Genomic DNA, 26,966 nt, shown 5'->3' on the forward strand with positions numbered 1-26,966 from the left:
GAAACTCTGTTCTGGATCCAGCCTTTCTCCAGTGAAACTAGCTGCAGGTTTTCTCCTGACACCTACAGGACCACATCCAGAGTTCTTCAGGCTCTTAGCACTCAATTTCTGTGGTTTGTGAAACTCAGCTTGAAAACTAGAAAGTTCCCTGTTCCCTAACACAGAGAGGAGCAGTGAGTTTCATCGTCCTCAGCTGCCTGAGCACTCAAGTGACCTCTCCTAACATCTGAACAGCTGTGAGGGGAAAACCAAAGCCCTCTTGCTGAGGAAGGAGGAGGAAGTTCAGGCTGTTTATGTGTAGTTATGGTTTCCTCTGTTTTTTCCTATTTTGTGTTGTGCCTGTTGGGTTTTGTTTTTTTTTTTTTAAGTTGCAGAAAGCAGACTTTGCAGGACTGGCAATAATATTCACTGAATATTGTTATTTGTTTTCTCAGGATTCAGGCTGTGCTTGTGTATTTCTGAAATTTGAGCTTCTATAAGGGGTCTATGAGAAGTCCAGGACATGTTCTAGAATACAAAGAGAATAGAATTGTACAGGATATAAAATGTTTTGGTTGAGTGGATGCTTGAGTGGATATTTTCAGTTCAAGACAGGTAAAGGCCAGTTTCAAAATGAATGAGGTGTTCTCAAGCAGAGAGTAAATGAATTAGGAGAGGTGGAGTATACTCTTACATGGACAGCACTTCTCTATCCTATGTCTTTGCTGAGCCCATTTTCAGATGCTTGGCTCTCTTGGCATACTCTTTATTGGTCTTTTGTGGCTCTGGTCAAAGGCCTCTCCTCCCACTTCTCTCTCTAGTTCCTGTCACATTTAGCCAGCTACTGCCTGGCTCTGTATCTCCAAGTGACACATAGAATACCTAAATATCAATGCTGGTAATACATATCGTGATTTTCTGGGTTCCTTTTCAAGGGAGGGAGATCAGGGGTTTCTTTCTCTTCAAGCAAAGCTCAAGCACACAAGAGCCGCACCTTTAAGACCTTACCAGATCTGCTCTCTCTGAAGTTGCTGGTCATGCCTCTCCTTGTCAGCAGCACTGTCATGTGCTTTCACTGCCAGCCAGGTGAGGGAGTTCATCTGGCTGGAAAACTATTTATTGTTTTTCTCTGGTAGCTGACAGGTGGATCTATTGACTTGGGCCTGCTCTGCGGGCAAGAACTGGCATTAAGTGGGTACATGCCTTTTATTTGCAGCCCAGAACTGGAAGTGGCTTAAGCCATTTATAATTATCACACCTATTTTCACTTTCATTCTTTTTAAAGGATGACCATAGAAAAATGTCTTCTCGTACATCCAATCACCAATTCCCTACATGGAGAAGGACTTCTGCAGCCCATTGCTGATGTGCTGATTTACACATCAGTGTAAATCCTGTATCTTACGTTCTTGTTTTCAAGCTCAGGTGTTCAACAACCTGGCTACAGTTGGTTTTGGTGTGTTTTGGAGGTTTTTTTCAATTAAAATAGAGATTCTGTGTTCAAAAAGCTGGGAACAAATGAAAAGCAAGAAAGTCTGCAGCAGCTGGAAGGTGTAATAACACTGGGGTGTTGTAATACTCTTTGTAGCATGTGAGGGGGAGGCTGTTGAGACACTCAAGGGGAAGAGACAGACTTGATCCTGCAAGAGACAGAGGCCTGGTGTGTGGTACAGCCCTCACCAAAGAACCCTTCACCATCTGCCCGAGCGGCTCAGGGGAAACCCCGGGATCCCCAAGCCCCTTTCCCCTCTCAGGGAGTCTCTCTCTCTCTGCCCTGTTCGAGAGCCGGGCTGTTGCTGCCCAGCACCCCCATCGTGGGTAACTCTGCCACTGCTGCGACTTATTCGCTCCATTGTAGCCGTGCAACCCCTGCCTGCCGGGATGGTTCCAGCTACAGCTGCGGAGTTTCTGATACATCTCATCTTCCACCCCGGGATTTTGCTGCTTCCAAGGGTCCTGCTGGGCCAGCGGCATCGGCTGCCCCCGGCTTTGTGAAGCAAAGCCTCTCCTCCACCCCTTCCCGCCATTGCCCGTGCGGGCTCCGAGCCCGCAAAGGGCGCCCCCTGCAGGCGCGGGGCAGCCATCGCACCCGCCCGCCCGCGGGGAGCAGCAGCGCCCCTGCCGGCTGTGCCCGGAACTGCAGCGCAGGGGCGCTGCTTACGGGGCGGGACGGGGCTTCATCGGCTTCTCTGGTTTATTCTTCCTGTCTTTCGTTTCTTGCTGCTGCCGATGCTGTCGTTCGTTTGCCTTGTTGTGCACATGCATCCTACTAAAGAACTGTTATTCCTTTCTCCATATATTTGCCTGAAAGTCCCCTGATTTTAAAGCTATTATAATTCGGAGAGAGGGGGGTCGTGTTCTCCATTCCAAGGGAGATTCCCGCCTTCCTTGGCAAACACCTGTCTTTCAAACTAAGACAGTGACCTAATAACAAATTAGGAGATTTTTTTGAGATCACTCAAAAGGATTTTATTAGCCCAGTGCTCATAATAAAGCCTTTTAGCAGAAATTGAAAGAGGCAGCCTAAGTCAGAGCTGTCCCAAGGTTCCTGAACTCAGTTTCCCTCAAGGTTACATCTGCAGTGTTAATAAAATCACAGAATCAGAGACTGCTCTGAGCTGTAAGGAACCCTAAAGATCATCCCATTCCAACCCTCTGCCATGGGTAGGGACACCTTCCACCAGAGAGGTGTATGTTTCCTGCACAGGGTAAATGAGTCCCATTTTTCATGTTTTAGGGTATTGTTTTCTTGAGGTGGATACTTGGATATGTCCTTTTGGAAGGTCTAGGCTATTTAGTGCATCTTCTCATGACAATGTGTATCTCTTTGGCTTAGAAGAGAACTGAAACCAGGGTTCACCCTGTGTTGGTTTTGTGCTTGCAGTTGGTTTTGTGTTTGTGCTTTGCTTCCCAGGGAGTGTTGGGTTTACCACGGGTTGTGGAGTTAAAACACAGCCCATCTTTGGATATAAAGCCAGTGAGCTGGAGCATTACTGTACTCTTGAAAATGAATCTACAGGCTCTGAGGACTACTTCTGTAGCACTGATTGTCCTCCTTGTATTACATCTACATGCTCTCAAACAGCTTCTGCCTCTGGTCTTGGAGCTCCAAATCAATCTCTGATATTTTTGAGGGGTGAAGTGCACCTGGAGGGTTGTGGAATTGTACTGGTGTTGGTGTAAGCTGGGGTTGAAAGCACTGGTTGTAAGGCTGTAACTCTTAAAGCTGCAATGGCCAGACTATTATTTTTCCCTGAGGATAATCTGAAAGAAAAGAAATGTTTATGCTGGCTTTGGAATGTTCCAGTCCGGTCCCAAACCACTGACCTCCTAAAAACAAAATATGCCAACACCTCCCTGAAAAAGGCCAGTCCCCAGGCATGTGCTAATACCAGCCAGTTTGCCTGAATATGCACAAATAATAAATAAAAAGAGCCACATGTCTGGTTGAATCACAGAGCAATTAAGAACCTTGAATGAAGGCTTGCAGATGCTACCTTTGTAATTTATGGTTTGCACATTCCTGTTCCTACACTTCATAAGGACTAAATAAGAGTATGAGGGCTGTCAGCATATCCTGCTGGCAATAATATTTGAATATCCTTACTTTTAAGAGCTCTATTTTGAGTAACTGTTTAAATAGTGAAAGAGAGGAATTTCATGCCTTCTTGTTGAATCAGCAAAGCCTTGAAATCTCCTGTTGCTTTTCTCTTCAGTTATTTATAGCTTTGGTAGTCTCCTCCCCAACACTCTTGGATCCTGTAAATCCAGCTAAGAGTCATGCAAGACAGAAGAATTTGTGATTATATGAATTGTGAAAGCCCCTGAACTCAAAGGTTTAGACTTGCATTGCCTGTGTCACTTTGTTGCTTCCTCTGGCTCCTGTAGCCTCAGTTCTCTCTCCAGCCTGACCCAAGAGGTTTTCTCTTTCCCTTCACCCTTTCAGGTGTGCTCCTGCTGCTCAGTCCTGCTGCAGCTCCTGGGAGCTTGTTACAAGTCTCCTTGTTTAAAGTAACAAACACCCATGGATTCTGCTCTGCCCTAGCAGAGCGGGCAGAGAAAATATTAATTGGACTATCGGCATGCTCATTGCAGTATTGACAGCTTCAACACACTGGAAGGGAATAGATGTACAGTGCAAATGGAGAGGTGCTCTCTGAACTGTGCTTGCTCTTAATCCTGGTGCTATGGCACTGAGGATGTTTGCTGTCCATGGCATGTGGTGGCTGCCAGTGTGCTGAGGAAGGGCTCTGGATTGGATGCCTTCCTCCTGAAGGCTGCAGGAGATGTCAAACCAAAGAACATGGAACATAACACAGTCTTCAGAACTGTGTGGCTTTTGTCCTCCCACAAAAAACTATCACTGGAAAAGCACTTCATGGTTTAAGGCAGCAGCAGGATTGCTGTGGCCTTGCTGGGTTATTTTGCTGCTGCAGTGGAAGGAAAGGAGTGGAGTGTGTAGGGCAGGATCTGCCTCTGCTTTTATAACTATTCCTGGCAGCAGGATCTGCAGTCCAGTCTAAGTATTTCCTTTTGGTTTTCCATACCACCTCCCTCTTCCCACCTTATGGTGGAAACAGAGCCGTTCCTCAGCCATTGAATACCAAAGTCCAGTTTCCTATTAAGCTTCTGTGGTGGAAAAAAAGGCTTCCAGGAAAGGAAGCACAAAGAATCCCCATCAGGAACAGAGGCAAATCTGGCAGTGTGTCTCCAAGGCCTGGAGGGATGGGCATTGCACAGGGCTCTGCTCCTGGAGATCAAAAGTCAGCGCTTCAGCTTGGGCTGGATTTGCATGTGCAAATTATTCACTAGCACTTTATTTTGCATATTCTCACATGGTACTTCTAACAAAACACAGAGCAGTTCCTCTGTGGGTGTAGGAGCTTTGTTTGTGTCTCTCTGATCTCTTGGTACCAACCTTCACATAGAGGTTTAGTTCCAGATTTTGTTTTTCCTTGGCTACTCACAGCATTGTTCCCTAACCCAATGTTTAACATACTTTCAGGGTGATATTTTCAGGCAAATATTTTACCTTAATCCACTAAACTACTAATTTAGAAGTAGAAAAACACCAGCTTCTGGGGTTTAGTCACTGCAATTTTCCATCTGTTGTCAATGGTAATTGCAGGGCACATAAAGCTTGATTGGCAGGGGCAAAAAAGCTGCTCATTCAATTTCTTATTTATCAGAAATTAAAAGCCAGCTTGCCTTTGTGTGTGACATTTGTGATGGCACAACTCTGGGGCAGCACCAAGTTCTGAGTCCCCCAGCTGGCACAGAGCCCTCTCACAGAGCTCTGGTGATGCAGCTGATGGAGTCCTCACCTTGCAATAGTTGTGCCCCAAACTAGCTGTGCAGCTATTCACATACTCCTACAGATGGGTCTTTTTTCTTGTTTTAAAATGCAAATGCATCTCCATTTAAACAGGACAGAGCCCAAGTGTTTCCCCAGCAACATTTGGGAAACCGCATTTACTGAGTTAGAAACTTTGGATTCAAGGGTGAGATGGCTGGTACCTAACTTAGGTGCCTAAAGATTGTTCATTTGCTTAAGGAAGGGAAACAGCTCTTCACAGAGTGCACCAGGAACTTGCACAGCACCCCAGTTCTGCTCCTTTGGAAGTGAGCTGCATTATTCATATTTCTTACAGCGTTGCATCAAGTGTATTGGGTTGAGCCCTGCTGTGTTTGTCTCACAGAAGGTATTCCTAAGGGCAAGGGGCATTTCCCTGTGCACAGTGTGTGCCCAGGGCTATTCCCGAGGGAAAGTGGCATTGCCCTGTGCCCAGGGCTGTGCCTGGGGGGAAGGGGCATTGCCCTGTGCCCAGGGCTGTGCCTGGGGGAAAGGGGCATTTCCCTGTGCACAGTGCACACCCAGAGCCTGAGAGGGGCAGCCAAACAGGCTGGTGGGTCAAGTCTGGAATTGTGAGGGAAATAAACAGGCCTTGGGGGAAATGACTGATGGAACATTTTCTACCCTTTTCCTTCACAGCTTAGCATATCTGAGAGACTGGTTATCCATCAAAGTATGTGCAGTCCTGACAGACTCTCCCATAACTTTCTCCTTTAGGTTTCTACCAATTGGCTCTGCTTACTCTATTTGCAGCTGATATTAAAAAAAAAAAAAAAAAAGAAAAACCAACCAATCAATCAATCAATCAAACAAAAACTTCCTTCAAAACCTAGTCATGAATTATTTTCCCAGGCAAATGATTTTTCATCATGTCTTGAACTCTTCCATACCAGCACAGTGATAAAATCAGCTGCATGAATTGTGTTAAATACTGTGTTGAAATCAGTATTTTAACTTCAGTGAATGGGCATATTGAGGACATTTGCATATCTCAATGATTCCAATATCGTGTGACATGCTTTGTCTTCCGGAATACACTGGAAAAGGGAATTAAACCGGAGTTTTGTGTTACGCGAAGGAGTAAATTGTTCATTTAAACACAGAACAGGAGTTACATCTACCTTTCAGGTTGTCTATCATCTGAAAAACTACTTCAGTAATCATGCTCATAGAAATGTGGTTCAGAGCTTGTTGTCTATCTCGAGGCTGATAAAAATCGAGTAGCACAGATACCTGTTCTGCTCAACATCTTTATCAGAGTCCTGGAGGAAGATACGAAGAAAAGCCTCATCATGTTTGCAAATGGCATTGAACTGAGGGCAGGGCTGCCATGGGAGCCAGCTACACGGCCTGGAGGGGTGAGGTGAGGTGAAGCTTAGGAAAGTGAGCTCAGGGCAAAGCCCTGCCCCAGGGAAAGCCTGCCAGAGATCAGCCCTGCCTGCCTGGGGATAGCTCCAGGAAAGGGCCAGGCTGGGGCACCAAGTGAGGGAGCCCACAGTGCCCTGGCAGCATCAGCAGGGGCAGGGCCAGCACATCGTGGGTACCTGCTGTGCTCAGCACCCAGGAGATCACACCCCAAATCCGTGCCAGGCTTGGGGCTCCTGGTACAGGAAAGGCTAAACTGAAGGGAGTCCAGTGGAGAACACCAAGGTGCTCAGGGCTGGGGCACTTGCTCTGTCAGAAGCTGAGGTTGCTCAGCTTGGAGAAGAGTCTGCTTTGGGGGAAGGTCACAGCAGCCTCCAGTACCTGTGAGGGGGTTATTGAGAAGTTGGAGTTCCTCACTCTAATGCGAGTGGGAGGAGCAGAACTTAAACCTGAGAGGATCAGACTGGATACAAGGAGTGACTTTTCCCACATGAGGAAAATCAAACCTTGGAGGTTTGTGCAATCTCCCCCTTTTGACATTTCCAAGACCTGCCTGGTCTGACCTCAGAGCTGACCCTGAATGGGAGCTTGGACCAGAGACATCCTGAGATCCCTTCCAACCTGAATGATCCTGTGAAAATTACAAATTGGAAGGATCTCTGGAGGTCATCAGGAGATATTAGTTAAAGTTCAGCTGAATTCTTAGTATCTGCAAGGATGGAGACTCCACAACCTCTCCAGGTGACTTGTGCCACTATTTGACTACTCTCAGAAGTGTCAAGACTCTGCAAGTAACTAGGATTTGACACTTTCTTCAAACAAAAGTTATGGTAATATTGGTCAAGGTGGGTCAGTATGGATAGATGGAGTGGTAGCATCAATATAGATAATGTGGCACAAAACTCCAAGATACTCTTAAGAAATAAGATTTTAAAAATTTCATATTGTAATCTTCTTTGATCTGATAAATTGTTTGTCTCTCACATGTTATCATAGTACCCTTGTCTTGTTTTCTCTCTTCCTTCCCTGCTATCCCATGGTTATACAAAGCAGTCACAGGATGAATTAATGGTGGATCTGCAGCTCAGGGAGCAGCCAGGAGGGAGGAGAGTGCAAGGCTGGAGTGGTGCAGCTGCAGTGCTGGCACTTGAGCTGTGTTGGAGCTGATACACATTTATTGGGGATGAGGGAGCTTAGATTGCCTCAGACAATGCTACACCACTCCAGGACACTGGCTCTGAGTGCCAGTGGTGTTTGGCTGTGCTTCAGAAGTATTTTTACCTTGGAAGTGGCGTGTACATCTCGAATATTGCACTTCCCACTCTGCATTGCACTTAACATTTCTCTCATATGGCTGACACGTAGCTTAACAAATCATTATGTGGTATCTGGGAAAAAGCAGGTCAGTGGAATCGCAGACATTGAGGATAATTTCCATAATCTTCATTAATCCTTTCCTTTGAAGTAAAAATATTCCAAATGGCTGTAAATGTCCTTATAGGGCTTTGGCACCAGCAGCCAGCCAGGAGTGTCTTCACATTCATTGCTGCATATGAATAGATAGGGGTGAATAATCTGGAGCAGTGGGTTACAGTTCCACAGGGACAGCAAATAAGAAAGCAAAACAATGGCTTTTCATGAGAGCCTGTTAGGATCCTGTTGGGAATTTTTCTGTAAATAGTGCCTTATTTCTCTCAATCATCTCTACAAAAATATAAAATCCAGCAGGGCTGGCATATAAAATCCTGACTGGTGAAAACTATAAATGATGATGATAAATACAGATGCTCTGAGGGCTGGAGCTCCTCTGCTCTGAAGCCAGCCTGGGAGAGCTGGGGATGTTCATCTGGTGAAGAGAAGGCTCAGGTGAGACCTCAGAGCCCCTTCCAGTGTCTAAAGGAGCTCCAGGAGAGCTGGAGAGGGACTTGGGACAAGGGATGGAGGGACAGGATGAGGGGGAATGGCTTCCCACTGCCACAGGGCAGGGTCAGATGGGATTTAAGGATGGAATCCCTTTGAGGGAGCCCTGGCCCTAGAGAAGCTGTGGCTGCCCCTGGATCCCTGGAAGTGTCCAAGGCTGGGTTGGACGGGGCTTGGAGCAAGCTGGGCTAGTGCAAGGTTTCCCTGCCCATGGCAGGGGTGGAACAAGATGGGCTTTCAGGTCTCTTCCAACCCAAGCCAGTCTGGGATTCTATGATAAATGGTGTTTCTTTCTAGGAATGGGAATAGTCAGTAATTAGGGTTATTTAAGGTGGTCACTGCTCTGTGGCATGAGAAGTGCTGTGTTGTGATGGACAGTTGTGCATGTTTTGAATAACTGTGAGAACCCCAGCAGGAGGAAAGGGAGCACCAACCCTTTGGTAATTGCTGTCTGTGTTAATGAATTAGCTGCAGCTGCCTACCAGGAAAAGCAAGCAGGGTGTGAAGGGAGGGTCAATATCCTCTGGGAGACCAATTACTGTAATTGGTGATTAATAGCCAAAGGTTTGGTCAGCCAGGCCCTTCTGGAGGTGTGATGAGGCAACTCTGCTCATGGCATTTAGCTCCTTAGAGGCAGTAACTGGCAAGATGGGCTCCAGATTGAGCAGTTTTGATTCAGGTTGGACAGTTTACACCTGTAGACAATACCTGGGAGATGCAAAAGGCCTGCAAAAGGCCAGGGAACAAGGGGGAATGAGTTGCTGTGTCTGTGGGTGATGGTGCATCAGGGTTAGGAGTTGCTGCTGCAAAGGAAGAGCAGCTTCTCAGACAATGTGTGACTCCCTTGCTAACAGAGTCAGCCTGAGGGAGACTGGAGTTTGTGTCTGTCTAGACTTTTGCCCACTAAAGATAGTACCCACTTCTATGGAAATTGGCTGTTGAGACTCAATGGAAATTCAGGTGTTTTTCCCTTTTCTTTAAGAAACTGGAGACTGAATTTTCCTTCACGCTGTTGATGCAAATCATAATTAATAATTAATTGGCAGTCTCCTTTTCACCCAGACCATCCTAAGATTCTGTGAACTAATCCATTTGTGTGTAACCCCAGCTGAATTCTCAGGCTGCCTGCAGAAATCCTTGAGCCAGGTGTGTTTTACCAACCTGCTCTGAAAATAGCTGTCCTTTTTATTCTCTTGAGTAATTTAATCAAACTAACAGGGTTTTCCCAATGCAGCCTGACAGGTCTTTTAATGCACTATGCTGAGCAGATATCACAATGAAGATGTTATGAAACAAATAGAGAAAGATCAGGTAATTGCAAGGCCTCCTTTCTTTTGGCTGATTAATATTGTTGAGATTTAGGACTCACCTTTGCAGAAACACTCAAGCAATAATTTAAATTAACTAAAAATGTGATTTTAACATGTAGTCAAACTGTATTAAGCCTCTAGGTGGTTAATCATAATCAGAATTAATCTGGCCTTAATTTGATATAGTTGACTTAATTTCCAAGGTCGAATTAAAGTTACTTGACTCCTAAATTTCTATGAGGAGGTGCTCAAAATGTTTTCTCCTATCTTGAAGATCCTGCTTTTCTAGGACAGTGAGTAATTACCACTATTCTTACTCAAAAAATATTTATAGTCCGTCATGCTGGTTTGGGCCAGGGCAGAGTTAATTTTCTTCCCAGTGCCTGGTATGGGGCTGTGTTTTGGACAGCTCTGATTTATTTCTCCTGAGCCACTTGGCAATGTCTGCAGCATCCCTTGGTTCACAGCTTCCTACCAACGTGATCTAATTAACGCTGCTGCAGCTGGGGACAAACAAACAGCCTTATCAGGGCTGTCCTCAAGGTGCAGGATGCGCTCAAGGTACTGCTGACGGGTGAACCTCACAACTTCCACATTCCCAAAGAGTTTGGATAATCATCACAAAGTCTGGATGTTTATCTGAAATGTATTCAAGCCATTCCAGCCCCCTTGGGTCTGCAGATTTAGGTTAGAAATCTTTGACGTAAGACTCCTGGTATTTCCTGCTCCTGACAGGGCCAGATAGGCTCAAGTGTCCCTTTGAGGTGACATTTGTCTCCTGTTTTCACTGCTGCTGTGGGGTTATCAGGTCAGCCATTCTTGGATTCGGTGCAGGAAGACACTTAAACATGTTCTTGGTCTCAAGTATAAAGCACAACAAAGCCTAGAAAATGGGCTTTAAAGGGATGAGAGGGACAATGGGAAAATTTATAAGAGACAGCGAGGGATTGTGACAGCAGGGGTGCAGGGGCTGTTGTGGGAGGACAGACATCTGCAGATCATGGGCCTGCTTTGTGGGACAAAATGAAAGTTGCTTATGAAAGATAAGATAAATGAAAGGATTAATTAAGAACATAAATGAACAGTAGAAAGTGCCTTCATGTTCAATTTAGGGTTACATTAAGCTTTCCCAAGACAAAATAATGTACACAAAGGACTAGAAATTATAAAGAAATCAATCCAGCTGTGTTGAAGATCAGGAGGGAAGAAATCCCAACTTACAGCACAAAACACAGGAGCTCTAAGGTTACTTATTACCCTATTTTTTCTCTCAAAGAGCCTGTCACTTAATTAAGCCTCAGTATTCAGGCTTGGGGGCACTGGGAATATGTTTTGTGCAATTTCTGAAATCACAGACCTACAGCTTAGGGCAGGATTTATGTAGGAATCACCCTAGGATCAAACTGCTGAGGAGCCACAAGGTCAGGCATGTCTAATCATCCCCCAAGGATTTCGGAAGCACCTTGAGCGAGGACACTGTCGGGAATTCTCAGTGCAACCATCCTGCCTGAGGCTCGGGGAAAGAAAGATGCAGTTGTAGGGCAAAAAATTAATCTCAGCCCAACTGACAACAACAAGGAAAGACATTTCCTTTGTAAATCTAATAAAAATGTTTAAAACCAAGCTAACTATTGAAGAAACAGCTGAAATTTGCCTTTGAACTAGAACAGCTTTCATGTAAAGGCAACTTAAGTCTTCTGTGTGATAAAGTAAATAACTTTTAACCACATAGATATTATTTTAATCTAGTCCTTGAAGTTAAAAAGTTAACTTTCTCTGTGATTTCCCCATTTGTGACAGCCCCTGGCTGTGTTTTTACTGTCGTAGCAGCTTCTGACAGACTGCATGTCTCTCACATTCACTACAAAGTAAACAGGAATTTTTTCCAAGGGTAGCTGGCTGGGCTCCAGTGGAAGAATTCAAGTTATTAATAAGTTCTGGTAGGCTCATTTCTGCTTAATATGGTCTGTTTTTATTGTAGATTTTATGAAGGAAAAAAAAGCTGTGAATTTTTTTAATCCCCTGGGATTGTTTTCTTCAAATGTGTGGGAAATGGCCTCCACCCCAAGCCCCAGAGCAGAGTTATGTTGCTGTTTGTCCTGATAATGTTCACCTTTTCCCACCTGAGGCTCGACAGGCTGCCAGGAGGTTCCCAAGATGCAGACAACACATGCTGTGCTATTTTGAGGACAGAACTGCTGCTGCACACAGAGACCCAGCAGTATTCTGGTGAAGAGCTGCAGAGTGTGGCCAGCATGGGCCACCCTGCATCCCCCTTCCCAAACACAGGCAGCAGCAGCAGGAAGGGGCTTCCTTCTGCCTGGATAACCCTGGCAGGAAAGGGAGAAAAGGCCTTTAGGGGTTCAGGCAGATTCAATACTGAGGAAACACAGGTGAATTTTGCTCAGTGCCATGGCACTGGCAGGTCCCAGGTGCCCATCCAGCAGAATGGGCTTTCCCTGCTCATCCCTGGGCTGGGCTCTGGCTTTCCTTTGTGGTTCATTTAGCTGGAGCTGGGATCTGTGGGAGTACATGGGATCACTCCTGTCTAAAGAGAGAGCTGGGGGCCTCTGTCAGCAGGGGAAAAGCTGGAGGTGAGGCTGTCATAAGGACAAAAGGATAGGAATTGTCCAAGCATAAGCTGGAAACTGCATGGAGGTTTCCAAGCAGTAATGAGGTTCTTAGAAGATTTCCTGGGAGAAGGAAGAGGGAACTCAGTGCATTTAGAAAGGGATTATATAATAATGATACAGAAATACTGATTGTGCCAGCTGGAGAGTGAATTTGGTGAACAAGGAGATCCATTTGTAGCTTAATTTCCTCTTAATTTCCTTCTATAGTTGCAGGAGCACAGCTATGGAAGTAGAGTGCAACTGAGGAGGAGCAGAGCTTCACTGACTCTGTGAAATGGGTGGGTTGTTAAGCCAAGTGAAAGTGTTATCATGCCTCTAACCTCCATCCTGGATAAATCAGCTGTTGTAATTGGAAACAGCACCACACTCAATGTGGTTTGCATGTTAATGTGTGAAAATTCAGGGCAATTAAACCAAATAATAAATCGAGTATTTCACTTTAAAATGGATAATGTTTCTGTAATACCTTTTAATTCAGCATTTAAGGCTGCTTTACCATCCAAACTATCTTAAATATTGCAAAGCTCAGAATGTAAATTGTATTTTACCTGGCTGTGTGTATGGGGAGTGCAGAAAAATGGGTGATTTCTCCCAGGTCACTCCAGGACAGCTGTATAAGGGTGAGCCACAGACCTTGTAACACTGCATTTTTAGGTGGGATACATGGAAGTTGCATGCAGGGAATGAAGGACATTGGATGTGGCATGTGGTTGGTGAGGGCCTGCTGGGGAGCCTCTTGGGATGTTTGTGGCTCATCAGCTGGGCAGAAAATAGTTTTCTTTATCTGCCCTGTGGTTAGAGTCAAGCAGACAGGTTAACTCAGCTCAATTTGTTCCAATCCCTCTCTCCCTAGTCTCTGTTTTTCCTTTGGCTGTTCTGTGCCCGCCTTTTGTTTCCACTCCAGTCAGAGAGGGCTTTAATTTCACATGAAAGAGCAGATTGATGTGTGATGCCAGGGATTTACCCAGCATTGCTGGCATACTCAGCCCTGCATTTTGGCTGCCTGTATGTATTTAGAAATTAGAGTATTAAAAAAAAAAAAGAGGAGACTATTCCTCATAAAGCTGTGCTTTATGTGGCTCTTCGGCATGTTCAGAGCACTGTCTAGACGTCATCTAAATAATCTCGTGATCTTTCCAGGGAATGGAAATGTAAACAGAGTTATCTCTTTCCCTGACACTGAAGTAAACTGCTCAAGGTCAGCAGTGGGAAAGGCTCCCCTTCCCTTCCCGCTGCCTTCCTTCTGAAACCCTGGGTACAAATCCCTCTCTTCAGGTTTGGGATGGATGAGAAAAGAAGCGACGCCTGGGGAGAAGGCAGGAGGCAACAGCTCAGAGATGAAAGTTACTCGTGGGTTTGTGTATGAGATTAAACATTTTAAAGTACATCAACCCCACTGCTAATTCATGCCAAGCAAACCTCATTTTGATGCCTTTCTTAATCAGGAAGTGAGTTGTAAAGAAATCCCTTTGCCTTTCCCCATTCCCTGGAAGAATTGAGGAAATGAGTAGCTGTGGCATTTCATGATATGGTTTAGTGGGCACTGTGGGATTTGAAGGATGGACTTGATGGCCTTGGGGGTCTTTTCCAACCTTTGTGATTCTGTGAAACCAAGGCATTATTTTTCAATATTATTGCAACTGCAACTGTATCCCACAGAACTGATAGGATTCTTCCTACCAGCAAACGTTGAGAAGGGTGTACTTACTGACTCTTCCTGTTTGGCCCTCAGTTTAACATCTGTGTATGGAAATGTACTGTACCTGGAGTGCAGAATTTGTCCATGAGGAGGGTCCTGAGCCTGCCTTGGAAGTCACACTGCATCATTTCTGCTCCTAGGGCACTGACTAATCAGCTCCTGCACCAGGGAACAGTGGAAATCCTGCCTTTGGCACCATGATTTTTGTGCCAGAAAGCTTTATCCAAAGGTGGTCACAGGTCAGGCAATTTTTTGTTTTATTCCTCTCCTTCACTTTACAAAGAATAGCAGGTGGGCAGAACTACTCCTACATGAAGAGGTTTCCCTTTATAATACTCTTGACAACGAAATTATTTTTGAGGCAGGATATACCAAAGATGTTTTAATTATGAATGGAGTAGATTTCTTTCCTTCTTGTTAAAATGGAGATTTCTGAGACTTTATCTTGGTAAAAAGCATTTCAAATAAATTCAGTCATGGGACACAATGTGGTGAGTGTGTGCCACCTGCTGAGAGCACAACTCAAGCAGCTTGGCTAGTAGAAATGCATTTTTTCAGCCTATGCATATGATGTACAATCAACTGTTGAGTTCACCTAGGCATGAATTTTCAGGTGAATTTGGACTAGAGGTCCTGAAGCAGTTGGCTGGGAAGCTCACCAAGCATTCCAGACAGCCCCACTGTCATGGGCCACTTTTGGCCCTTTCCCTTTTGTGTGCCCCAGCCAGGACTCTTTGCTGATCCTGGCTTGTCTATAAGCCTTGGGAGGTGCTGGTGTTGGTTCAGTGCTATAGTTTCTCCATGATGTTCTCTGAAAGGTTTGTACAGGTTTTTTTCATCTTGTTTGTACAGGTTTTTTTCATCTTCTCTTGGCTTATTTGCCTTTTCCTCTTTCAGAGATGTTCACTTTTTCCCCTCCTACTAAAGCTGAATTACTAGTCCAATACAGGATATATTTAAGCCTTCCTGCTGCTTGGATAGAGCCCATCTCATTTTTCTTTGAGAAAGATTAAAAATTAATTTTAATTATTCAAAAAGTCACTGGATTGCCTCTCTTTAAAGCCACACCACTCTCCCTTTCTCTCTGCTTCTCTTCCTCCCCCCCGCCATGACTTTCTTTTCAAAGCACAATAGATTCCTTTTCTTGTTCTGGGTGTTTTCCTCCTCCTGTAATATTCACTAATGAATCCTTTGTGTAAGTATTAGTGTGATCTTTCAAGCAATAAATGGGAACAGAAAAAACTGACAAAGCCAGAGTTCAGGGTTCTGTATTTCATATGAAATAGCATCCTCTTTAAAGCAAGGTTTTTTCTGCAGCCATTTTATCATTCCTTTAGGTGTTGCCTGTGAGCTCTTCAAAACCCCAGCCTTGCATTATGCTGTTGACAGAGGTGGGTCTCTCCAGAGGGAGGTGTAATGTAATAAAAAATGAAGTAATGGCTCATTTTTAACCATTTAAACCACAGTGGATGCTGATGGTCTGGTCATTTGGGCAGGGAAATTTCCAGCTCTTCTGCTGCCCTGTGTTCCTCCCTTCACAGCACCCAGGGTAAATATGTAGTCCACTCATGAGGATTTCAAACTGTAAGATTTGATGAAGTAATCCTTTCTTTACCAGATGGATACTCTAACAGGGTCCTGTTATATAGATGGCACACTGCTGTCATAGCTACAGAATTTCTAATCACAGCCAGACTTAAAGCAAGATTTTTAAAAGGCGGCTCCTTCCAGAAACCTCCAGAAGGGCCTCACACTCAGCACATTGGCCATTCTCTCAAGACCAGTGCCTGGCACTTGATCCTTTTTATAATAAAAAATAACCATGGAACCCACTTTCTTTTAAGGAAGTTTTTAAAAAAGAAATTACTTATTTTCATCCCTAGAAAGCACATTTCCCCTGTGTGAGGTAGGGGGAATGGAGTTCCTCCTAAATAAAAACATCATCTGTGTGTTTGAAGTTCTGGTGTAAATGTTTGAGAAGGGGAGGCCTTCCAGTGCCTGAGGGGAACCTACAGAATTGATGGAGAGGGACTTTGGACAAGGGCCTGGAGGGACAGGACAAGGGGGAATAGCTACAGGCTGCCAGAGGCAGGGTTAGATGGAATATTGGAAGGAAAGTCTTCCCTCCCTTCTCTGGGAGGGAGGTTGCCCAGAGAAGCTGTGGCTGCCCAGTCACTCTGGGCCTCCAACAATTATCCAAAGCAAATTACAAACATTTCATGTGGCCTTGAATCACCTTAGAGCTTGCAATGACACAAAATAACACAACTCGAAATCCCACTTGAGAGCAGCATAAACACACTTGTGGCATTTCTCAGTGTGGTTTTCCCCAAAAGATAGACACAATACAAGAGAGTGGTGTTTGTTTTCCAGCAGTTGTTGCACAGTTGAAGGTTTCATTCCCTTCTTCCTTGGGTATGCCATGGAGGAGCAGTTCCCAGAGAGAGTTCAGTTCCTGTTTGGCCTCTGTTTCATTAATATTTGTGTACACAAACACACTGACACGCCAGACAATGCTCTCCCTGCAGAGCACTCACACACATCCCTGCTGCCAGAGCATTGTTTTCTACATGGCAGGAAACTATTCCAGAAGTTACTTTGCAGTTATCTGGCAAGAAGTGAAGAGTTATAGATTCCTCTGCTTCCAACCTCATCCTTAGGAGGAGTCAGGGAGATATTTCTGACCTGTTTAACTGGACAAATTCATCACTGGGCATGGGGATGGGGGGGGTTGGACTCTGGTGCAAATATTTTCTGTTAGGACTGAGGGCTGACCTGTCCCCATGTTTTGACAGCCTGCATTCTCTCCTCTGACCACCTCCTCACCTGGGGAAGAGCTGGAGGCACAGCAGCCAGGTTCCCCTCTGGTGGAAGTACAGCTTTCCATGGGCCAGTAAAGGGAATTAAAGGTCCTGACTTTTAGCAGGAGATCTGGAGTCATTAAAGCAGGGGAAAGAAATGTCACTAAATTTTGAGTCCATCTCCCTACAAGACTAAGCTAAATTATTCAAATATCATCAAACCTCAGGCAAAATAATTCCAACAGAAGAGGAAGTCTGAAAGGAAGGAGAGGCAAAAACAGAAACTGGAGAGAGGAAATGTCTCTATTAATCCCCAACCATTTTGTGCTTAGTGTTTCTTGTCTCACATTTTAATGATTTGGTGTAAGTGGGGAGAAAAGATATGTAAGGCACGTTGATGCTCAAGGAAAGCAGAGCTGTGTCCTCTCTGTATATAGAGCTCATGATGGAGATATGAATGAGAATTTATCTCTTTCTGGAATGCAAAGGATTTAGTGAACTTTGTGAACCTTCCCAGTTCTTTCTCTTCCTTAATACTCGTAATGCAGCTTTGAATATAGGAGTGCAGATAATCTGTATTAGCTGCTGGTGATGGGTTCTTTGTTTTCAAAATAATTTGAATTTCATTGAGCTTCTCTTCGTTTGATTAATAACTATTTGGTACTTCACAACATTTCCCAATGTGCAGCCTTTTTCAGTGGACAGAAAATGCTTTCCTGCTGGAAAGAGATACCAAGGAAATTTTGACCTTGGCAGCTTGAGTGATGTACACAGGCCATCCTAAAAGGAAGGGAACAACCCCAGGGATGGTTTGGGGAAACATTCAGCCTGCAGATGAGCAGAGATGCAGAAACACTTCTAAGGAAGCAAAGCAGGAGCAAAGCTGCTTCAGTACTGGAATAAGATGAATGTTTCCTGAAGAGCTGCAGGACTCTGTGCCCTGGGAGGGTTTGCTCCTATCCCCCTTCCTGCCCTCCACATCCACAGCCATCCCAAAGTTTTCCTGACTGTTGAGGCAGGTGCCTGTAAAAGAGGAGGAATGGGCTGAGGAGCAGGGAATTGGATGCACAGGTTCTGTTTTAAGAATGAACTGCAAATTGTGACTCCTGCAAGCTCTTTGGCTGCATTTTTTGTTCAGGATCTTAATGGAAAAAATTAGATCCTTAAATGAAAACCATTCCATCATAAAAAATTAGATCCTTAAATGAAAACCATTCCATCATAGATGAAAGTTCTGAAAAGAGAGAGACTGTGGAGACTGTTTTAATGTAAAAGTATCATCTGAAAGCAGGGAGACAATAAATTAAATTACCAGTGCACCTTAATCTGAGCAAATTAACAAGGTTATCTTCTATTTAATGAAGTGCATCTTGTACATTATTATTTTCATTATTATTTTCCTCATTTGCAAGGTAATTGAAACACCTCTGCTGGTAAATAACACCTGAATGCATACACTAAGAATGGGTGAGTTGGGACTTCTTGCTAGCTTAATTCCAATGTACAAACCCCAAAACACACAGCTCACAGAGCATAGTGCTGTGTCTGGGGACCAGCAGAGTGTGAATATCCTTGGGCCTGGATTTTCAGGCTGTTTGCAAAAAAGTCTGGATTTCCACAACATAATATCCACCTGGCAATATGAAGTGGGAAAACAAACTATGCTATCCAACAGGGAATGAATGAATGAATTAATTAATCACAGCTAAAGTAGAAAAGTTGAAGGTGTACCCAGAGAAAGCTGAATTTGGCATTGGGCAAAAATATAGGAAAAATGCCTGGGAGAAGGAGAGAGGTAGGATTTTGCATAAATGACCTTTTTCTATTCTGAGTACTGGAATAATCTAAGTATAAAGGAAAAATTGTCATTGAATCCCCAAATAATTTAGACTGGAAGGCACCTCTGGAGACCATTGCGGTCCAACCTCTTGTTCAAGGAAGATTTAGTTAGGTCTGGTCTTCTTTCATCTGGAAAATTTTAGAAGTTTATATGACCAAAATTATATGCAAATAAAATCTCACATTGTCAGTTATGAGTATTCATACTTCCATGGCCTTAATGGAAGCTGCTACCAACATGCCAATGTTTGGATTTGCATGTGTATTTTTTTCAGAGCATCACATTAGCAACTTATGGACATATTTTGTTTTTCCAAATTAATAGAAATACTTTTTATTTTAGTTTTATTTTTTTTAATTTATTTCTTGTTTCCAGCTGGAAATTCTGTAACTGTGCCCCAAGAGTGTGTACATGACTTTGTATTGTGAAATATAACTTAATTTCTACTATCATATCCTGAGCAATCCAGTTTTTTCTGGAGATACTGTGATCCTCTCCAATCCTAGAAATTTACTGTACCTTTGCTCTGCCTTTGTGATCACTCTATTGCTAACTGAGGCAAAATCTTCATTTCTTTTGGGGGACTACATGTATATATCTGTATATCGATTTATCTGTGTGTCTGTCACATTTCACCTTAGTTCTATCCCTGTTGCACAATAGAGATTTGCAGTCTTTTAGAAGGAACTACATAACCTGTTTGGGGAAACCCCAAATATATGAATGCACTTTATGCTGCATTTCTGCATTTTCAATCAACTAAAAATTAGCCTAAATGGTTCTGTTTTCTTTTCCTCTGCATTACTTATTACTTTGCTTACAAGTGTAGGAGTGTACCTGGGAGTTTGTATTCCTGTGTAGTCATTTGGAGTTTACTTGCTGGCATCAGTAATGGACAGTAATAGAACAGGTCTGTGTTTCCTTTAGCCAATATTTTAAGTGGTTGATATTTTTTTTTGCATTTTAATTTAAAATTTTTCATTTTCATTTCACTCGCAAAGTGTGACTCAACCTCACATAAGCAATTTATATTTTGCCTTTTTATATCTGGCCTCCGGGGTGTTTATTATCCCCATTCCTCTTCTTTTCTGCTTCCAGCCAATATAATGCATTTTGATCCTTTGATTAAATAAACCCTGAGCCTTGTACATATCAAATCTCACCTTATCAGTTCCTGATTTCAGTATGTGCTTGTGAGAATGAACAAGATACTGAGCAAAATCCCTGTGTGCCTAGAATAACAAAGTGTCTTGTACACAAAGCTGATGGTAAAAGGAGAGGAACTGGTTGTGTGCAAGACAGGCTTTTGTGGAGCAAGGCTGGTCTTTGGTTTATTAAATGTATACACCCAGCACTCAGGAAAAGAACACCTAGCTTAGCACAGGCACCCACCTCTCTGCTGGCACAAGCAGCTTGTGGCCACTTGTTATTCCCCTGTGAACACTTTACCTGTTCATGTCTGTTCACAAATGGACTTTCATGGATTCCTTTTCTGCTTGCTAGAGAAGGAGCCATGGAACAGTCCTTGCTCTCTATAGCAAGTAGGTGAGAATTTGTGCACTTAGGAATTTGGGTCTAATGGAACTTCTGGGAAGAGCCTGATTCTTTGCAATGGTTATACTCTTCACATAGCAATGTAGAACAGTTAATTGGAAAAGTTAATGTACCAAATCTGGCTGTGACTTGGTTTTCCTGCTGACATCATGTTTTTGCATTGAATTTAAAGTGTAAATATTATTTTCATATCCCTCTCTAGGCCTGCACTTCATTGAAGGTCAGTGAATACAAAGCTGACTTATAAGGATGAGTATTTTGTATTGGAAAACACGTAAAACTAGATAAACATAAGGCATAAATCCAAACTAGTTCTGTAAGGAGCTGAGTAACTGTTTCATGCATATCTTCTTATCAGAATATTCAGCATTACAGAAAGGTTTGTGCCTCTAAACAACACAAGATATTTTCTCTCAATTTTCTATTACTATAATAGTAGGGCAAGACTTTAAATATTAAATTGTAGTCTCAAAACTGCTCTTCATCAGCATATTTGTATTGATTAAAAAAATGGACATTCCAGCCTTTGACTTACCTGCTCAGGAAATCAAAGGCAGTGAGAGGAAATGAACATTCTCTATTGCCCTCTGCTGCAGGTGCCTTCAGGAGGGGATGGAAGGTCTGTCTCTGAGATGTGGCTGCATTTGGATCCCATGATTTATCAGTGGGAAGTATACAGGAAACAAGTAAGTGATGAGTATGTTACAACTATTTTAAAATTGCTTTTTTGCATTTTTTTTGTTTCTGTTGGCCTGGCTTTTTTTGGAAGCATATGAATGCTCTCAAGGTAGGAGGTCTTCACAGTGTGGACTCTTTTTTATTTATCAAAGTTTTTATTGTTATGTGATCAATTAAATCTGAGATGTGGAACCAGTTATAAAGCATAAAGAGACTTGGGTAGTCTGTAAGTGTTTGCTCAGCCATTGCCAGGGGGGTTAAATAGGAGCAGATGGTGGTGGGGGTTAGGAGGAACAGTAGGTTCTTCCCAAAAGAATGGGGCATGGAGATTGACTTTATGGATGTAATGGCCCTGAAGAAGTCACAGCAGGATTTCTGGGGGTTGTAGCATAAATAATAATCTCTTGTGCATTACACATACCATATATTTAATAGCCTTTGGAGGAGTTGCATATTTTGTTTGCCAATTTGTCAACTACTTATATTGAAAGAGATTATTCCTCCTGAAGGAAACTTTCTGTGTTTAATCAGATTATAGCACAAAGGTCTTTAGTCCTTTCCAGCATTTGGGAAAAAATACTATTTCCCACTACATTTATATACTTAATTCTCGAGTCTGCATTAGATCCATGGCCTGTTATTTCCTATATATAGCCTATTTATAATCCCAGTTAGAGATATTACAGCTGCTTCAATGCCAAAGCAAAAAAATCAAACACAAGAGTCTTAAATCTTATTTTCTGCCCTTCATGTAAGACAAAAATACAATGTTATTCAAGCTAAGGCAAAAATGTGGGGGAAGTTGAAACAATTCGGGCTGGCTCAGCTGTTTCTAATTTAACCAATAACCTCCTGAAATTCCTCAGAACTGTAGGTTTTGCCTTTTTAAATGGGGAAAACACCAATGGTTTGGAGGTTTGCCATATGCTTGAAATGTTTGAAAGGATAAAAAGGTGACCCAGAATGTTTGTGGGCTGTTTGCTCGGTGTCAGTTCTGGTAAGGCAGGGCAGGCAGCTCCAGACGAGGGAGGGCAGAGCATCAGCAAAGCGCTACAGGCTAAAGATGGAGCTGATGCAGTCGGGGGGGTTTGTGCAATGCAGGCTTTGTTAATGGCTTTAAGCTGAAGCAGGACAGCTTTAAACTAGCTGTTAGGAAACAGTTCTTGGCTGGTGAGGATAGTGGGACACTGGCACAGGTTGCCCAGAGAAGCTGTGGCTACCCCATCCCTTGAAGTGTCCCAAGGCAGGTTGGACGGGCTCGGAGCAAGCTGGGCTAGTGGAAGGTGTCCCTGGGCTAGTGGAAGGTGTCCCTGCCCATGGCAGGGGATGGCACTGGATGGGCTTTAAGATCCCTTCCAACCCAAACTATTTTATCATTCTACGCTTTCAAAAGCAAAGCTTTCAGCCCCAAGACACCAATCCCTGACCAAGAATCTCTGTCACAAAAGTGTAGCTGTGTCCAGCCACACAGGCGTTTGCCAGCGCAGTGCGCGGCCCTGCCCTGCCGCTGCGGCGGCTGTGGCTCTGACCCTGCCCGGGGGCACTGCCCGGCCTGCGGGTCACGGTGTCCCCGCTGTGCCACCCCCGCTGTGCTCTGTGTCCCCCGCCGCCAGGCGAGCCCGGGGCTCTGCGGGCAAGTCATCGGGGCTTTCGGGGTAATTGCTGTAATTAGCGTTGTAAAGACCTCCACCTCGTGGCTGTGCTGAGCAATGAGCCCGCAGCACCAGGCATGGCTGGAATTTAACTTAGCAGTCATGCTGGGCGCTTTGCACGTTTTGCTTACTTCCTTAATCAGCCTTTTGGGAATCTTAAAGCCGTGTGAGAGGAATGTGAGGGATGGTGTTCAAGCGGCGGTGTCCTGGGCTGTCCTTTGACCCGGTCACAGAGTCACAGAGTATCCTGAGTGGGAAGGGACACACAGGGATCATGGATCCAGCTCCTGGCCCTGTCCAGGCACCCCAACAATCCCACCCTGTGCATCCCTGGGAGCGTTGCCCAAACCCTCCTGGAGCTCTGGCAGCCTCGGGGCCGTGCCCATTCCCTGGGGAGCCTGGGCAGTGCCAGCACCCTCTGGGGAAGAACCTTTCCCTGAGCTCCAGCCTGACCCTGCCCTGGCCCAGCCCCAGCCATTCCCTGGGTCCTGTCCCTGGGCACAGAAAACAGAGATTGGAGCTGTCCCTATGCTGTGCCTTGGGAAGAGCTGCAGCCAGCAGCTCTACCCTCAGTATCCTCCAGCTGAACAAGCCAAGTGCCCTCAGTTGCTCCTTGTATGGCTCCTCCAGACCCTTCACCATCTTCATGTCCCTCCTCCAGATTTTTCTCAAGGAAGTTGAAAAGAGAAAGAGGAGGATGCTGTTCGCATTTCTCTGCACACTTTAACCTCTAGCGGACCTTAGGCAGACTCGAGAGACACCAGTCTGGCCTGGCCATGCCCAGGTGCTGTGTGATCCTGTCTCTGCACCCCTTGAGGCACCTCATAATGCAGATCAGGACTGCATCAGGCTGTGGAACAGGTGGCTTTCTGGTTGGGCAAGGGGAAAAGCAGCTGAAATACCTCAGATGGCAGCAAAGAGTTCAGATAGAGGCTGGTTTTGTAAATGGCTGTTGGCTGAGAGGAGACACTGAAAACTGCTTGTAGAAACCTTTTGACTAGATATGGCTGGCCAAATTTAGACATTTTAGAATATAATAGAGTATTTCAGTTGGAATGGACCACATCAACCCAGCTGCCTGAGCACTTCAGGGCTGACCAGAAATTACAGTGTGTTGTTAAGGGCATTGTCCAAATGTCTTGAACACTGACAGGCCTGGGGCATCCACCAGCTTTCTGGGAAGCCTATTCCAATGTCTGACTACCTGTTCTGTACAGAAATGCTTCCTAATGTCCAGTCTGAACTGCCCCTGGCACAGCTTTGAACCATTCCCACCCATCTTGACCCCGAATCCCAGGGAGAAGAGCTCAGCACCTCTCTTTGCACATTCCCTCCTCAGGCTGCTCCTCAACCTCCTTCTCTCCAAACCAGACAAGCCCAGAGCCCTCAGCTGCCTTTCCTAGGACCTGCCTTCATCCCTGTCACCCTCCTCTGGATACATCCTTCCCCAGTGTTGGGGCCAGCCCTGCACATGGGGCTCCAGGTGAGCCCACACTGAGCCCAGCAGGACCATGCCCTTTCTGGATCAGGGCTGTGTGTGATGTCCCCAGGATGGGATTTGCCCTCTGCTCTCTTCTCCCCAGTACTTCAGTGAGAATTTGGCCACCACATGTGACAGAGAGAGCAGCCTGAGGCCGGGGATGACTGGATTCCCACTTCCTTTCCCAACCCTGCTCAGCCCAACCTTCTGACGCAGTGACAGCGGGTCCCAAAGGTGTTGTTCCCAAGAGGGACAAACACTATGGTGCTGCACTAGGCTACCCCTTGTAAGCAGAACTTGTTCTGTCTTTCTCACATCCTGCCCCCAAGGAAATATGAGCTGCTTCTCCAGGACTGTACACAGCTGTGGTTTAAACAATGCTGTTTGATCCTGAAGGTATTCCGCAGAGATTAGAGACCTCTATTTGATCATGAGAGCCGGGGTTCTGCTGAGGTTTGTACTAATCCTCATTTCCCACTTAATAAGGTCTTTGAATATATTCTGAAAAGAGAGTTTTGTTTAAAAGTGAAATAAAATTGATCTTTGGAAGTCCCAAGCTACCCATGTCACATGAATATTCTCCATTTGTGTGGTTCTTCCTGCTCTCTAAAAGAAAAACCACAAGCTTCATCAAGACCTTTAAGTGGATGTAACTAGATCAAACCAAAACAGATCCTCTTTTTTTTTTGCCAGGTTACTTTTAAAAGAATGTGACAAGTCGAAATACTATAATTACTAATATTAATTTAAAATAAACTGTGGACCACTTCTTGATTTTATCCATCCTTCAGCAGGTCAAAGTATTTGTTTCAAAATCACCTAATCACCTTTCTGCCAAATCCAGTGAGAATGTAAACAACTTAGATATTGAACTAATTTTCATTTTTTGTACAGATAACTCATTTTTCTTCCCAATTTCTTTCTCAGTTCTCTGGCAAAATTGCCCTGGTCTGAAGACAGTCAAAGCCCATTCTTAACCCACTATTCCTATTTCAAAGCTCAGGAGAAGAATTCCCAGCGGTTTAATAACTGAGTTGTGCCTTTGGGTTTATGCACACGCTCCTTTGTTCCGGCCCACGAGCTCCAGGAAATGTCTCTGCCCAAGATAGCAAATCTAATCTCTGCCTTTGTTACCATGGCCTGCCACTGGGAGATAAGCTTTCATTGAAAGCAAAGCTGTGACTCTGCTATGGGAGCAATATTTGCTGCCCAGCTTCTGCTTGATTAATAAAAATGAATAATTTAGAGAGCCAGTAATCATTACAGCTGTGTCACTTTGAAATTGGAATAGTGGGTAACAGGTGATTTTGAGCCCAAAAGGGTAACCAAGGGAGGTAGGATGGGGCCCTGAGCAAACTGATCCAGTAAGTGGCATCCCTGCCATGGCAGGCAGTGGAAACAGATGGTCTTTAAGGTCCTTCCAATCCAAACCATTCTGGAATACTATGAAATAACACAAATGCTTATGAAGAGGGCAATTGTTTTACCTGAGAGCTCTATACGTCCAAACTCCATTCAATATACCAGCTCTAAGCACTAACCCAAAAGTTACAGTGGTACCACTGCAGTTTCTATCTGATGTCCTGACCTGAAAGCATACTCTTACTGCCTGCCTTCTTCTGAAGGCTGTTTTGTTAGTTAAATAGTTAAAAATACAATCCAGAATGCTTTGGGTTAGAAGGGACCGTAAAACCCATCCAATCCCATCCCCTGGCATGGGCAGGGACACCTTCCACTAGCCCAGATTGCTCCAAGCCCCATCCAGCCTGGCCTTGGACACTGCCAGGGATGGGAAGCCACAGCTTCTCTGGGCACCCTGTGCCAGGGCCTCAGCACCCTCACAGGGAAGAGTTTCTTCTGAATATCCCATCTAAACCTACTCTCTTTCAGCTAAAAAGCCATTTCCCCTTGTCCTGTCACTCCATGCCCTTGTATAAAGTCTTTCCCCAGCTTTCTTGTATGTCCCTTCTACAGAACAACTGTGGCATCGGTGAAATAAAAGTCCAATGCTTAAAACCAATTTCTGAAATCTTAGAATATTTTATTTTGCAGGGGATTGTAAACCTTCTGCTTCCACATGTTTTTTTGTTTATTTTAATTGAAGACACTCAAGAACAGTCCCTTTGTTGAGGCCATCTACAATACAGCTTCTAAAATACATTTAGGACATTGCCTACTACTACTTATTTATCTGCAAAGAAGGTGCACCCCCTGCTTCTCGGGTTCCTGAGCCTGTGCTGGAAAAGTCACGCTGAGCATCATGGAGTGGCATTACCAGAAAAGGTTAGTTGGATGCTGAATATTGCAGTTCAGCTGTATGTTCTCCCTGTTTTGAGGAGTGGATTTAGAAGTACTTTAACCAGAACAAAAAAATACAACAATAAAAACTCTGTAACTGCAAGCAAAAGAAACTAAATGACTGTAACAAGCATTCCAAGAAGTCTGCAGAAATGCTTTGATCACAAGAACATACCCAAACCCTGCAATACTGGCACTGGTGTTATTAAGCAAGAATGCATTTTATCTTGGCATTCAAGAAGTGTAACAGAGATAATATGATGCATTACCTTCCTGTAAATTATTTTATTGTACACACAGAAGTTAATATTTTAAGTTGTTAAAATGTGAGTATCTTAAAAATCTTCACAGCAGCTCAGGAAGGCTGGGCAAAGACAATATGTGTCTTTGAGATGTTCTGTAGC

The 26,966-nt window shown here is 44.3% G+C and overlaps 1 long non-coding RNA gene across 1 annotated transcript in view; it reads left to right on the forward strand.

Annotated features, from left to right (window-relative positions):
• Positions 1-26,541, forward strand: part of LOC128792236 (uncharacterized) — a 47,130-nt gene extending 20,589 nt beyond the window's left edge. Inside the window, exons 3-4 of the long non-coding RNA XR_008432348.1 lie at positions 21,051-21,140; positions 26,369-26,541. This is a non-coding gene — a long non-coding RNA (uncharacterized LOC128792236). The remainder of the gene's footprint in view (positions 1-21,050; positions 21,141-26,368) is intronic.
• The last annotated feature ends 425 nt before the right edge of the window (positions 26,542-26,966 follow it).

This window comes from Vidua chalybeata, chromosome 9 (assembly GCF_026979565.1).
Source record: "Vidua chalybeata isolate OUT-0048 chromosome 9, bVidCha1 merged haplotype, whole genome shotgun sequence".
In the NCBI taxonomy this organism is placed as follows: Eukaryota; Metazoa; Chordata; class Aves; order Passeriformes; family Viduidae; genus Vidua; species Vidua chalybeata.